We start from the raw sequence: 16,427 nt of genomic DNA, 5'->3' as shown, positions 1-16,427 counted from the left end.
AGGGACAAATCTAGCTGGCCATCACTCAGAGCCAGCACGAAAATCCAGCAGAATTACAAAGAGTAACCGGCTGTCCTTCAGACCATCATCCTCCCGTGTAGTATTTACATGCAATGTATACACAGCCCCTGGGGAGACACTGAGGAGGTGAGAGTGGAACCTGAGCAGGATGGGCAGTGACAGGAAATGAGCGGACCCCTCTGTGCTCAAGGTGACTTTCCTTTTCATTGACCTGATTATCTGCACTCCGCCCCGTCATCATGGAAAAAAGTATGCCATCCTCTTTCTCTCACACTCACTTGACACTGATAAGGGGCCGTGTTCGCCAAACCACAGAGAGGAGCTGGTGGGAGGTACAGCAGCCTGCAGCCTCTGTGTGTGTGTTTGTGTGTGTGTGTATGCGTGTGTGTGTGTGTGTATGCGTGTGTGTGTGGGAACACATACTTCTACCACCAAATCACTCTATCTACAGACCAGCCTTGTCATTACGGGGCATTCCCCATATACAGATGACAACTCTCGACTCTCACCACGAAATCAGCCCCAGGGATCGGTTGTAGCCCCCTGTCACCCTACCAGCTCCTCCCCCATGGTTACCACAGCAACACCGTTTTCCACACCGACACCTCCTAGTTAGACAGACATGACACAATCACCTACGTCTTGGCTAGAGGAATCCTGAGCCTGTATCCTGGGGAGTGATAAAGCAAACCACCAACCCCAAACTCTCCCCCTGCACAGACACACACACAGATATGATATCCCTGGGCTATCCGACCGCCACACACACACACACACACACACACACACACACACACACACACACACATTCCGTTCAGAAGATAGCCGGCTCCTGCACTCCTTTTCTTCGCACTCATTTGATTACAGGGTGGAACAGGAAGATTCATTGAGCTCTTCTTACCCTGTCCAGGAGTGAGCTCGCCCCTGCTGCGCTCCGAGCATTCCCTTTATATCCTTAACTCCCTGTCGGCTTTCTGCACTGTCGACAGCAAAAACGATGCTTGTACACACCACGCAGCACCACGGAGCATTTCCTGGGCAAGGTAGGTAATCCACGTCGGTTCAAAGCCGTCTATTCGGGGGTTGGAGTAACTGATGAACTCCTTGAATCCCAGAGGCTGTCAATGTCAGCCTCTCCCAGCCTCTCCCAGTTTGGCAGAGGGTGTAAATGTCTGATGGACGGGGGGCAAACAAGAGGTTAACGCGTCATACAGCATGGGCTGCTGCTTGAGATCTTGCGAACAGCCAGCTAGCCGGCAAGGACTTCTCCTTGCTGGTCCCACTCCCTACACTGGACCTCCTTCTCTCTGCCTTTCTCTGCAGAATGCCGTGGGGGCAGAGGGGACAGGCACAGATGTTACTGGCTCCAGACCACACCTCTTTTCAACACTCCCAGTCCTAATAGGATGCAGCCGAGCGGTGGCCACCGCCCAGCTCACCCCCTCCCCCTTACGCTGCCTTGAGACAGCGCGTTTAGGGCTTGTTTGGAGAGGGCTTGTTTGGAGAGCTGCAGGAGGGGAAATAAAGTTGGAGGTATGAAATGTGTAAATGTGGATGTTGGAGGGGATCGTGGTGAGAATCATGGAAAGTGTCACAGGGACAATGAGGAAATTAGGTAATACTGCATGTGATACATGGACGTAACTCTACATCCAATCATGTACCTTAAAGTCCTCCTGTATATAATTAAGTACAGAACCGAAACCATCCTTACATTGTGGCAAAGAGGAGACGTCTGACAAAATATCCAAAGGATTTTAAACTAAACAGACGCTCCCACATGATTTACAGCACGAGCCTCACTCCTGCATCGCAGCTAATTACTGGCTCACGACATTCAGAACCTATAAACACTCCTACGTTGCAACATAATGGCATTTTTTCGAATGGAATAAACAAAAGTAAATGAAGCTCAATGAGTAAGTGTCTCACTCGGAAGAAAGGCACACAATAGCACAGTTCTTTGGTCTTTTGCTGCAAGATTTCATCTGCAAAATATTAATGTAGTAAAGTAAAAAGTCTGTAAAGACTCTCAGTCATCCAGCAAAGCTTATGTAGATAAAAAGTAGCAACATCGATTCACAAATTTCTTGGAAATCATTTGCATAATCCTTCTGACAAACAGACAAACATGCAGGTGAAAACACAACCTCCTTGGTGGAGGTTAATTATTTCCATCAAGTTTATAACATTGGTTTTCCAAGTAATTTAGAGTGAATCATAAAAAAAAACACTTTATGATTTACTGCAAATATTTTATGATCCATTTTGAATTAACTGTTTTTCTGGAAGAGGAGTTTACAGTGCTCAGTGATACTAATGCTTGCATCAAACATGATTGTTTTTTCTCAGTTGTGGGGTGTGGAGTCAACTCAATATTCTGAAGATGTATCATCCATAGTAATTACAGTTTGGTCCATCTTTGTTCATACAGGAGGTGAGAGAAATCAGACATGCTCTCATAAGAGAACAGAAGTCACCCACCACATTCAGGTCCTACGGGTTTCCCTGCAGGTGTTGACAAAATAAGTGTCATCTCTCCGTCATTCTGTTCTGATGCTTCAGAAGTGAGGCAGGTGTTACTGCTACAGGACGTAATAGAGCTTTTGTTGTATATTTTGTTACTCAACACAGCTTTGTCCAATCAGCGGAATAAGAAAATGTGAGTAGAGTGTCCAATGGCCTGTAACTGAGACGGTAAGTGGGACAATGGAATAACTCGATTTGAGACTCTGAAACCTGTCTGCCAAAAAGGAGACACAATTCAGACCTAAAAGGGGGATTCTAACTTTTTCAAAAACAGCTGGTGGTAATCCCCCAGATGTAAATAGCATTAGAAATGTCGCCTATCTTCATCCCCAGTCATGCATTACTTGACCACTTTTCTTGCGGTTGGAGGTAAGTAAAAATCACTTTCATGATTTCTAGGTTATATAAACGGCAAAAATCTAACCAACAGCTGCAATTTGCTGAAGCCAACGTGTGAAGTTGTCTGCAGCTTTTAGATTTCTGAACATCTTCCCAGTCACGATATTACTAGTTGATATAAAACTTAATCTTGTGAAGCGTTGCAACTCTTCTCTTTGAATTACTTCTTAGATTTCTTGCTCTGTAGCCTGACCCAATAGGATGGGCCTGTGGGAAACCAGTTTATCTCAACAGGATTGGTGTTACAGACATCAGCGGCGAGCCACGCCGGTGCAGTCATGAATGGATAACAGTGGAAGCTGTACAGTCCTGGGTAGCTGCCTCTGAAAAGAATGTCATGCAGCTGGAATAACAGACAGGTCCTGTTCCCATGGAGGGCTTCTGTTCTGGTGGGACGGGCCATCCGTGAAAATACCAGCCAGGACTGTTGTTTTGGTGACCTCGAGGGCAACAGGTACATGCAGGGACACGGACGGTGGTGACACTTGTCATGGACTGTGTAATTATCCTGCATTTCTGTTCTGTGATGATATATGATATTGTGTCCTTCTTTGGTCAAAATGACTTGTGAAGTCTTTCTCCAGGACAGTGTCTCCACCAGTGAAGGCTTCAGATGACAGACAACTAGAAAATGGGCTTAAACTACGAGTTATATCCAGGTTAAAATATGAATCACCAATACAAAGACAATCGTTACATTTGAAAGTAAGGAAAACATACTCTACCCTGACAGAGACTGTAGTCCAGTGTTTGTGTGTACCTGCTCTAACTTTCCTGGACTTCTTTGTTAATTATTAAGCATGTGAGGGAAGACAAACTCAACTTTACCCTTTTCTATCTGGTTTTCAATAGGAAAATATTTTCCTGTTGCTTTGGTGTTGCCTTTTATGTTTAGGGGTCATGAACTTTGCAAAAGACATGATGACAACATACAAAGCAGGAGACAACAAGGGATTTAAAATGTGGAGAAATCCTACTAATTTTTGAGCTTGCGACTATGTTTTATATATAAAAGACCACGTATGACAAGAACTAAATTAAACGTTGGAAGTTCCTGAAGCTTCACGTCAACAGCGAAACCAGGAAGCGTGGAAATTTGATTGGCTACAGATTGTAGATGACCCTGAGAAGTTCAGCTTTGATTACATGCTTGTTGACAGACATTCTCTGGTTATACAGAAAGGAAAAACATAATGTGGTGAAATGTTAAGCCTTCTGCTTAATGTGTGAAACAGTGGGTCAGTCGAAAGCCACACACAAACTCTGGACATAGGGTAGAAACAGTGTAAAAGGAAATTAATCCACAAAGTCGCAAACTGAAGCATCCCAGTTCGAGGAGTTGGTGAAAATGAACAGTAATGTCTACCTCATCATGCCAAGTATAAGCATATTCTGATCTGAAACATGACTGACAGCCGAGAAATAAAAAAAAAAAAAAAACAGTTTCTCCAACTGCTGCGAAGGAATGTGTGAAAGGGGGAACGTTATATTATGGCTTGTATCATGTGGTGGAAGCCGACAGCGCTACACCGTACATATGCTTCAGTCAGGGTGGGGCTATATCCATAAATTCCTCCCATGCAGCCCTTCCCTTACTGGAGACCCTAATGATCACAAATTAAATTCCAGGATTAAAAAGGGTCCAACTGGTCTTTCTACCCACCCTCTGGAAAGCTTGTAATTACCCCCTCCTGGAATAGAAAGGTCCATCCCAGGAGGGGGTGCACGACTTTCTACATCCAGTAATCTCCTGCAATGAAAACAACTAGCTGCACACAAGTCTCACCAAGCTACAGTGTTTGTGAAATTAACTCTTTTCTAATCTGCCAACCACCTTAGAATGAATGAATGACTCATTCATGCACGCATTCACACGCTGATGAGACCACTTCGGGAGTAATTATGAGTTCAGTGTCTTGCTTAAGGACATGTGGACCGACTCTGTAAGACCCGTGGTTTTGAACCAGGAACCCTACATTTTGGAAGGGAGATAATAATAACAACCTAGACATAGACATTTTTATCCTGTAATATTTCATGGTCGAATTACGCGCATGATGTTTTCTATTATCTCACATGATCACATAGACTGAGGCAGTGTTCCTTGTACTCCAGTAGAAGTGCTCACATGACGAAATCTAGGACTGTTATAGCCTTACTTCACATATCAGCAAGTTTTTGTTGAATAGCTGTTAACAAACAGGCTGTTTTCAGTCTGATAACCACAACGCTAAAACAATTTTTGTCCTTAAATCTAATCTCAAGGTACACAACCTAGCGTTTTCCAGAGAGTTCAACCTAACTCCTTATTTTCGTCAGTGGATCAGCTTCTTCAAACATTTGAAAATAAACTTATATAATGTTGTTTTGGATTACCTTCTTTGCTTGTTATCTCAAAGAGAAGGCGATTTTCAACTGTTGATATATCCTCTGACAGCTCTAATCTCATGTACTAAAACAAATCATTATCTAATCATTTAGAACAAGTACAATTGAAAAGCAAAGGCATTACTCAAGTACACAAATAGAGTTGGATGTCCCGGGAAGAAGTGAATAACAGTGCTGCTAAAATATTATGAGGCGAGTGGGTGCAGCTGCAGTGAACGTGCTTGTAACGGATTGACAGAATTTGCGGGTTAAAAGGCTGTGGCTTAACTTGCTGATCCCTCCAGATGTAGGCCAAGCGAGAAATCTGTGGTTAAGGATTTTAGAACGGAGAGATAAGAACCAGGAGAGAGTGTAATGTATAGTGTGGCAGCAGAGGTAGCATATAAACAAATCAACAAACAAATCCAATAGAGTAACATTAATCCAACATAATCCAATCAGTATCCAGTCTGCTCTGAGGGTGAAGACTGATTCATACCACAGAGTGCATATCGGCTAATGTCACACTAGTCTGCTCACCAGACTAAATCCATGAGAAAAGGTCCAAGGTCTCGGCCTTATCTTTGACCGCCAACATGGATGCAAAACTGGCTTATGGCCACCCAGACGCATGACTGACACAGACGCAAAGTCTTAAGGTGAAGCCAGCCAAGGCAGCGTGCAGGACAGGGCCTTCTTGCAAGGCTGAATGGGTGTGTTACAAGCTGCTTATCTCAAAGCGTGCCATAATCTCAGCAGGGGGGAAATAACCTAGGACCAGATACAAGTGAAAACCAAATATTAATGCTGGAAAATGACCTGAAAAGCTCAAACCAAGAGCAGAGCAGTGCAAGGAAATCATGAGACTAAAACAGAAGCAGCAGAGAGGAGATGTTTGGACTTAACAAGGACACCTGCTGTTTAACAGAATCAAGCTGACAGCCTCTGCCCTGTGGCATCTGAGCTATCAACTGTGCAAGGGAAACATCTGGGACACAAACAACATGATGTTCAGGGTTACAGTACACTTCAACATGGAATCACTTCGACTGTTTGTTTAGTTTTGGATATAATCTGCTTCAAAGTGGGAATATTGCACCTTATTTCTGCCTCACTATTCTTTCAAAAAGAAAACAACCGTGAGGTGGCTGTGCTGTAACAGTGGTGGTCCAACTTAGCAACTTGCAAAGTTTCTCCTAAAAAAGTTTGAAATTTCAACTATGGCAGAACTTTTCCATTCCCTACCTCTTGAACTATTAGCTACTGTCCCCAAGGTTTTCCATGGGAGCTGCACCTTTTCGACTGTTTCGTCTGTATCAATGACCTTTCAGAAGATCCCCACAAATACAGACAGAATGAACGCATAGTACGGAGAGAGGACTCCGCCCATGGTCGTATAATTTTCTAATGTTGAGCCTTAACATGTCACGCCTCTGACTTCGGAAAGGCCAGCATGCTATCTAAAATCTGCCACCTTTGGATTTGTATGGGGTAAATAAGCCAACCCTAACATGATGTGGTTCTCTTAATGGCAATATAGAGTGATCACCGTTTTAAAGACATAGCCTAGAATAACACTTTACTTTAAGGATTAGGTAATTGAAGGATGAGCTAGCCGTTTTATCGGATCACCAATAAATCATAACACCGGTAAAATTAAAACAAGTTTCGTAACTGTGAGAAAAGAAAGAAATTGGATGTGGACAAAAGTCGCCACTAAAAGCTGAAATACAATCCCTCCCAAAGAACATTTAGCTGTTGACGCAGCTGGTTTCGTCTGACTGCATGACTGTTTTGACGGCTTCTCTACAGTAATGTTATCACACAGATACGTTATACTGTGGGAACATATTTTGGTTGAAGCAGCAACCTAAAACCTTGCCCAAGGGAACGAAGACGTCTCATGTGGTGGTTACATTGACAACGTTTCAGATAAACAGAAAACATTTCTCACATTGTAACAGGAAGGAATTGAAGATAAGAGATTCGCTCCAACCCAGTTGCAATTCTTCACTGTGGAGCTTTCATGAACGTCATTTGTAAGAAGTCACAAAGTGAATCACAACAAAGCCACAAAGAAACAAAAAGGTGCTTTTTCAAACAAACGCAGATTCTGCCAATTCGATAAGAATGTTCGTGACTGACATTACCGGCTCCAGAGACGCCATCTCACTTGACGGGAAATAACATTAATATGGTAAAAATACCGATGACGTGATGATGAATGAGCTGAAGAGATATGCAAATGATACGGGGGTGAAAGTGATAAACCGGGGCATGCATTCATTTCCATATATTACTCAGAGGATTATCTCAAACAAAGCAGTCTGCTACATCCATCATCAATTTCCAAAGAACTTAGCAGCTCATACTAGTGGCCTCAGTGCAGCTATGAACTTTTGAATTGATAAAGTTGCATCAATTCATGAGTGACACAAGGATAAGAGAGACCTAAATGTATTTTCCTGTCCTTGCTCTCCTGCTTGATGACTTGTCAGAACTTGAGCGTGCTTTCCCGAGGGCGGGGCGGCATTTTAAGAGCAGGATAAAGCATGCCGTGCTCTGGCACAGTCTGCCGCTGAATCTGATATCTGTCTGCTTGTTTCGCCGGCTGTTACACATACGATGGTTTGTGTCTGGGGAAGAAACATGCCGGCATCTCAGCTGTTCCAATGGAATATGTCAAACAGGATGCAGGGCATATCCCGCATATCCTTGAGGAATTCCTAAAAAGTGTTGTTGCGTAGCCGGAGTTAGAGAAGTTGCACATTCAGGAAAAGACGTCAAAACAAGCTTTATATTTCTGTGCAAAAGATCGAAATCAAAGGGCGAGGCCTGCTCGAGATGCTGCTACTGTCCTCCTTCCTTCTTTTGAGATGAATTCTGAAGGTGCCCTGATAAGACATGACAAACGTTCTGAACTCTCGTCTTTAAGGATTTAAATGGTGTGTTAGTGAGCATGCCAACGTTCACTTTATTATGTTGAACAAGCTGACAGTGATCGACCTGTTATTAATACAACTACAAGTAGGAGCCTGAACTGATGGGTGTACCGAATTCGCTTACAGACAAAAGAGCTGGAACCTCGGCTGCAACAACTTCTAACATAAAATATGATTGAGGGCTCATACATCCACGTAAAACTGCAAACTCGTACAGAATTTCCAGCGTCTCTGCTTTGGGAATTGACTTTAATAACGTGACCTAGACAAAGGGAATAAGAGGCGAGCAAGGATTGAAACATGAATCCCTCCTGGCCCATAAAACCCCCCCTCCTGTCCTCCCAAACCAACATCTACACCCCCACTCCCACCCCCACCCTGCACACACACGTACACACACACACACACACACACACACACACACACACACACACACACACACAGACGGGACAGGACCCACATGCTCCCTTTGTTTGAACCGCAGCGTGGCCACACTCTCTCCTCATCTTATAGCTGGAGGCACCCAAGTGATTAATTTCAATGCTCATTGTCATCGCAACCTGAGGTTTGCGTCAGTTCTCCCAGTCTGGCAAGAGAACAGTCACTTTCCAACTTTGTTAACAACAACTGCCTCCACTCTTGAGCCAAATAAATAAATAAAAAAGGAAAGCAAGGCTATTAATTAACAAATACACAGGCTGAAAAAATGTGGTGATTAAAAGACTTAAGTCAGAAACAAAACCAAGCAACCACCAAGTACAGCTATAACCTCTGTCATTCTGTAAAATTCTGTAAAAGTCTGGGATAATTATGTCACTCCATAAAGCAGGCATCAACCAGGAAAGACCATTTCCCTTTATCAAAAGTGTGCGGTGCTTTTCAATTGTAAAACTGCTGAGCTAGGAAAAGCCCTTTTTAACTTGTTTTTTTTTAAATTCATTTAGTTTATAGACCAGGAGGTCTCAAAACCTAATTTTATTTAATAAGATGTAAAAGTAGAATCTTCTTGCTATGTAATAAAATTGATTTTTTTATATACCAACTAGATATCAAAAAATCTGGGTATTTCAATTATAAACTTGTATTTGTGATATAAAATGTAACATTTAATTCTGGCATTAGCTGACACTTTATCCATCTGTCGAGTCATTTCGTTTGCAAGTACAATCGGAGCTGCACTTAACTCCTTCAAGTATCACATTGTTACAACGTCTTTACCTCTTTTAACAACTTGAAAAAGGAAACTTGGCAGGAATCAGAAGTAGCACAGCTTGTACTGTGCTCTCCGAGGTATAACAGCAACAAGTTCAGATCGGCACCAAAAAATAATTTCATAGGTCACCCAGTTCTAGATATAGAACCGGAAGACTGCAGTTCAAGGCTTGTTTCTCTGGAGGGAGCCTGCTCTGACGATAGGTCTGCACTGCAACACCAGGTCTAATTACGGTTTATGTTCCATCGTTTTGAGATTTAAACTGAAATCTGACAATCTCATCAGATTTCATGTTCTTATTAATTAGAAAGTGCAATGACAGCAAATGAAAGCAGTAATTGTGGCTGTTTTTCCCATCAGTTAAGGTTCACATTATCAAGTAGCAATGATGCATCTTTCATTGCAAATAAAATTGGGTTACGAGTGAATGGGTTGCCATGAAGGAGCCATTATTCAGCTCAGGGTCTGAAAGCTGTCAGCCTAAAGCCCATTAATAAAAAATCTGCCACCAGCGAGTGGCCGAGCTGGAAACAGGGAGTACTGCTCTTTCACCTCCGAACAATCAGTGAGGTCAAGGGTCAACGGTCTTGGGAGGGGACATGCAGTCACTGAGTGGGTAAACTCTAAACAACGTAAATAATCACCTCAAGTTTCAACCGAGGAGATGATGGAAGTAAAGCAATGTGCAAGTATGAATAGAGACGTTTTTCTGTTTTGCTTCTGCTGATAAACAATTCAAGCTATTAGTTGCTTTTTATCAGGAGCGAACCAGGCTAGGCAAGGTTAATGAACTGTTCTATATGTGTTTTAGTCCAAAGTTAAAACATTGTTAATATTCTGTCCAGTAAAAAAGCAGAAAACTAGATAAATGACCTCATCAGCAGCAGCTATGATCCAGGTTGACCTGGTAAGCCATGCAGGTCTTTGATTTTTTCTGAAACAATAACCACAAGAATATAATGATTTTTCATTTGAGAAATCATAAATCTGTTAATTTATTTCAAAGGGTTTTGTTTTATTTCATATTCTAGTTAGTTATGTGATCTGTTCCAGGCCTATGCTAAAAAACGATGCTGGAAACCCTGTAATTTTGTCCTGCTTATGTCCATCACAATCTGAGGGTTATGGTTTATGCACTCATCTTTTAACCAAATGAAAATTGAAACACACTGAGAGGTTTTGCAGCCCAGCCACCCAAATCCTCGAAAAGTGCGAGGTCGGGTCTTGGGTGCGGCCAACAATGGCGATCCAAGCCCAGCTGTCCCAACAGCAAGGACAAGTGCAAAGCTGGGGCCAGACTGGGGGCAGGGTGTGGCATGGCAGGGGTGCCATGGTGACGGAGCAGGCCTCGACAGAGAAGAGATGCTAAATGAAGCTATTGTCTGGCCCAAGTGAAGCACACTGCACAAAGAATAGCACATTCAAACAGTCGGGCATGCTCATTGTTGTGGCAGGCAAGCAGGGCTGCAGACTCACAGGATCCACTGCACATCACACATAGAGAGCTCCACCTGAGACCACCACACTCTGATACCAACAAGAACTCTCCAAACAATTTTAATCAACGATTATATCTCCACGTAATTAAATGAAAATGTTTCTTTGTCTGTTACACATTTACAATGGTGCAGCAAGAGGGTTCCTGGAACAAATAGCTGTTTGGCCATCGTCTTTCATGATCTCCCCGTGTCTGCATGGTTTTTCTCTGGATAATCTTGCTTCCTCCCAAAGTCAAGAGACATGCAGATAATGGTTACGTTGATTGGAGACTCTACAAAATGAACACTAGGTGTGAATGTGAGTGTGAATGGTTGTTTGTCTGCATGTTTAACCTTTGATACACAAGTGGCCTATCCAGGGTGTAAACTGCCTCTTGCCACTGTTAGGATTTGCTTAATCCCCCCCAACGACCCTCACAAAAAAAAGATATGCACATAGAAATTCAATCGATGTGCTAATGAAGTAGGTGTAGGTGTGGTGATGCATAAAGTCAATTGAGTTTATGTGCAAAAATCACCAGACAGGAATGTCAGATTAAGATAATCCAGCTCCCACCATTGCCCTGAAGCACTTCCGCACACTGATTTGCAGTGTTGTCCACAATGGTAGAGACACCAGGGTAAAAGACAAATTGTCAGTGGACCCTTACAGTTCATACGCCACAAGGTCATAATGTCCAAACACTACATAGGGAGCAAAGCAAGAGTAAAAATATGAACAGAGATAAATAAATATGAATAACAACTGGATTTGCCACATTCTCTAGCTATGAACATTCTTGAACTGACGGTGCCAATTAATAATTCCAGTGTAAGCATCCGCTTATTACTTAGCCAAATTAATTATAGATATTAACAGATATCCAGTATCCAGTGTGCACATAAACCTGTTTGACAAAGCATGGTTCACAATAATTCATAGCCATAATGTGCAAAAAGAGAAGATCATATAACGTTTAAATAAGGATGTGTATTTTAATTACTCTCACGAGACAAAAAAGAGCAATCACAGAGTCTGTGGTTCAGCACCTGCTTCCGCACATTAATGTAACCGCAACATCCAGAAACCGTGCTGACATGTGGGGGTCTTACCGGGCTCAGCTGTGTTACAGCCACAGCTAAATGACACACACCCTTGAATAAATAATTAGTCCATACCTCCCCCCTGTTGTTTGGTGCGGTCGTTTACTCTTTCACCGCCTGGTGCTTAATACGGCCATGGAAGCTGGTGTCTCCCTGCTACGCTGGCCTTCCTGTGAAACTTAACACTCAGCTCATTAACCCAGTCCCCCAAAGAGCACTTCAGCAGTATTTGTGTGTGCTGATGGAGAGGGGCGTAGGTACAATACACTGACACAGTTGATGAACTGACCTGAAGATTCCGTCAAATGGAATTAAATTTATACATCACATGTATGTTTTATTCTGATGAAATGTGAGGAGAGAAAATAGACTCTTTATAAACTATTGCAGATGTTTTTGGTGAGTTATTGTTGGAACAAGGGACGTGGACACGCCCCTTTGAAAATCAGCTGAATGAGGCACGATCAGCTGCCAAAAATAAACTGAGCAGTCGGCAAAATGGCATTTTTGGATTTGCAGTCGCCTCATCACCGACACAATACATTATTTAAACATTCCTAATTTGTCTTCCTTAAAATCAACCATCGTGCAGCCGACCTTATCTGGTGAGAACTATCCATTTGTTTGCGGAATGCATTTGCCTGAGGACGAAAGAACAAGAGTCGGAAGGAGATGACACATCCCCCTCGGGCAAAACCAAAATATCCAAAGGCTCTCCTTCATTACCTGATAACATAATTGTTAACGTTCAGTTTAAAATACCAGATGGTTTTTTGAGTTCTCCTTCGTAAACTAAATGATTACAGACGCGGAGATGGACGGACACACTGATCACATTATCCTCTGAAATGATATGCTGGGGGATAAACATAACAAAAACAGGTTTAACTTTCACCAAGGAATACTTTTCGCTGAATCAAGTTTTCGTCAGCACAGAGCGTGTTCATGTCAGTGACAACTGCCGGATGATGTGAAGCAAAAACAAGCCAGACTCTGCTGTAGCCGAAGGGAACACGATAGTCTGTCACCTGTTCTGATGATTTCTAAAGATGAGTGACATATGTTAACAGGAACTAATAAGAAGAACAAACACAGGACGACCAGCTATTTGTCAAAATAGACGCACTGCCTATTGTTTCTGTCAGACAATGATAAGGACTTTCCATTCCCCATGCACGTTAGGGATTTTTCACTTTGTGAGATGTCACATTAAGAAAAGCACATGTGTCAAAATGCCATTAAAACATATAGACGCCCAGACTGATACGTTTGTGATAAGTCATAAATCAGCCTACAGCATCGTATCACCCCTGCTCAGAGACTCTGAAGCACAAATCTCTTTGGAAAGCATGCAGTTGCAACACTGACTAATAATCTGTGTGCGTATTCAGAAAAACAAAACACGTAACTCAAATGTCAGCGGCTGTCAGCGCTGATCTGTAATCAGCCAACTCCCTGTCTGGAGCATTATCACTTGTGGACAAAATAACAGCCTGGTACATCATGTAAGGCATCTCCAATGTTTACAGTGAAAACATGCCTGCAGATCACACCACAGCAGTAAGCCCTCTCACAAGGCATTACAAGCACACACAGGCCCCTCCATGATTTAGAGTATTCTAATTCTCGGGAATGCAAGCCTTCCCTGATAAGCACCTCACTGGGGGTAGTAGCCCACCACCACTGGAACGATAACACTGGGATAATCTGGCGCGGTGGGCTCCCCGACTGACCTGCAACTTCACGGCTTTCACAAGTGAGTCATTCCACCTCTGAGCGGCGCAACACAGCCGAGTATTAACGCAGAGCAGGTGAAGTATCGATGTCTGGAAGCTCCGCGGGCTGCTCCTTTTTATCCTGGCTCATGTAGCAGCCGGACTCGTGATGGAGGTCACGCATCTGTACGTAACCTCAGTTTGTCAATCATGGATGAGACCAGCACTTCATGCCCTTACTGCAGTTATTTGTATTTCATATTGAGTGGCCTAGTTGTCCGACTACACTACTGGTACAAGGTCCAACAATGAATTATTAGCCAAAGTTACCATTTGCCTCCTTTTTTAACATTAACCCTTCAGGCCCATCTATTCCTATACTGTACATTAACAACCCTGCCCTACTTACCTTCGAGCATTTAAATATGAAGAAGCAAGAAGCTATAAAGAATAAATATGATCTGATGTGGAGCCGACACTGAAAGTAATGACCTTTGAACTTTGTCACACTTTGCTGACCACTGGGATCCCCTCACAGGGACCCTGGAGGACTGGGAGACAGCTGGTCTTTGTTTGTCCTCTTGGGACTGTGATGAAGGACAGGACGGTGTCCGGCCTCTCCAATAGACAGAGATGACCGTCCCTGAACATCAGTATAACTTAGGCACAGTAACAACTCTTTAACAAAGTGAAAACTTATCGGGGGTGCCCTCCGTTCTGACAACCAGTTCCTGCCCTCAGGCCATACAGGCATGAACGTTCTAGACACTCTCTGGTCCCCCTGTCCTTTAAAGCCCATAACACCACATAGCTGATGTATGTGCAGCAGATTTATGGTTCTATCACTATTTGACAATATTAGTTTACTGCAGTTATACATCTCGTATACTGAGTGTCTTACTTGTCAGACTTTAGTGCAGATAAACGCTCTGACGATGAATTATTAGCCAGAGTTACAATGTGTTGACATATGTTTCCCAGCATTAGCTCCCTGAGCCCATCTATTAACACTTCCCTACTCAAAAGACAGATATGACCTGGGATTTGATTTAAACAACGTTCATGGCAGGAACACACCTTGGAAATGAAGCCTACACTCATTGACCTCTGAAATTAGTTGGGACTGTGTGAAGCACTGCGGTTCTCTCGGAGGGACCCTGGAGGCCCCGGGGAGGAGGACCCCCGGTTCAGAGAGTGGTTTCGCCCTTTTCCCCTTGGGAGGCTGGTGATCAAGTAGGTTGGGCTGGACCATCAAAAATATCGCCTGGCTTCTCCAGCTTACATTAATACAATATTATTTTTCAGCAGCTATACATGTCATCATATACAAGGTATGTCTCCTCCATCATTTACCCTACAGCTTAGCATCAACGTTTAATATGAAGAACTAAAACGACATAAAGAGTAGATAAGAGCTGCTGTTAAGTTTACATCACTTTAAAGACATTTACACAGCTCCGGAGTGCAGCCAACACAGAGACGGTTGACCCCTGAACTCTGCTGACCACTGGGAGGGACCCCGGAGGACCCTGGTTCACACCCTCGTTTATCGCTTCTCTTCATGGGAGTTCAATGTTTATCTTGTAGGACGGGACATGGCCGATGTTCGACACACACACAGACACACACCGGAGCCGACAAAACAAACACAACTTGCAAAGCAGATGTAAATGTCCCCTCCTCCAGTGCGGAGCAGCGCAACTCACTGAACCCGAAGCTCCGGGAGGAACAAAGCTCAGGGACGAAAGAGATTAAACTCGCCGGAGCTAACGTTGACGACGGCGGTGGAGTTGACCGGCCACACCGGTACGGAGGTCAGCGGCGGCGGCACCGCAGCCTAACGGCTCGGTGTGGTCCCCTCACACCAACATGTTTCAAACCGTCCCCGCGGTGGGGTTTGTTAGAAGTGAACAGCTGTTTCTTACCTCGTCCCGTTCACCATTGTTCCGGTTGTTCCAGTCGTTCATCAGGTGGGTGGAGGAACGGAGAGGAAACACGGAGGAGCGACTCCATTCACATTCAATACACTGGTAGACGTCACTGATCCACCGGAGCGGCAACTGCGCATGCGCCCTGCTGTGTTTACACCCAGTGACTCACGGGAGTTGTAGTGCGGGGCCAAAACAACGCTCCTCCTTATTGTACGGATGGATGGATGGATGGATGGATGGATGGATGGATGGATAGATAGATAGATAGATAGATAGATAGATAGATAGATAGATAGATAGATAGATAGATAGATAAAATGTATGACCAGAAACTGATTATCAGAGGTTTAAGACAAGATAAGACAGAACTTTATTCATCTCGAAAGAAATGATTGTGCCAGATCTTGCACTAAAATGACAAGTAACAATTTTAATAATGAGTGACCCTTACTCCTTGTGCTAGTTGATGGGAACAAAATGTGATTTATTTGATCACCGAATATAAAGTAGAAGGTTTTGCATGAATTTTCAAAATTATATTAAATGAAATGTGTCCCACACTGTGATTCTTGTAAGGCGTCAGAAGCCAAGGTTGGAAACTACTGGGTTATTCTCTAACAAAAGTTTTTTAAAGCATGTTAAATCATCCAGTATCTAAAATCCAAAAAGATGAAAGTAACTTTTAAGTAAGGCTGTCAAGCATATGTAGTAAAGTAGAAAATACAATG

At 43.2% G+C, this 16,427-nt stretch overlaps 1 protein-coding gene across 4 annotated transcripts in view; it reads right to left on the bottom strand.

Moving 5' to 3' along the window:
• The window catches only part of LOC133973181 (disheveled-associated activator of morphogenesis 1-like), a 49,577-nt gene extending 33,744 nt beyond the window's left edge, over positions 1 to 15,833 (bottom strand). For 2 of the 4 annotated variants that reach the window (XM_062410876.1, XM_062410880.1), the window contains exon 1: positions 923 to 1,332. The gene's annotated coding sequence lies outside the window, so the exon portion shown is untranslated. Of the gene's footprint in view, positions 1 to 922; positions 1,333 to 13,786; positions 13,988 to 15,693 lie in introns of those variants that run through there. The other 2 variants (XM_062410877.1, XM_062410879.1) reach the window with 2 other exon arrangements.
• Between the last annotated feature and the right edge of the window lie 594 nt (positions 15,834 to 16,427).

Source organism: Platichthys flesus, chromosome 18 (assembly GCF_949316205.1).
Source record: "Platichthys flesus chromosome 18, fPlaFle2.1, whole genome shotgun sequence".
Lineage (NCBI taxonomy): Eukaryota > Metazoa > Chordata > Actinopteri > Pleuronectiformes > Pleuronectidae > Platichthys > Platichthys flesus.
This window is presented reverse-complemented; position numbering and strand designations above follow the sequence as displayed.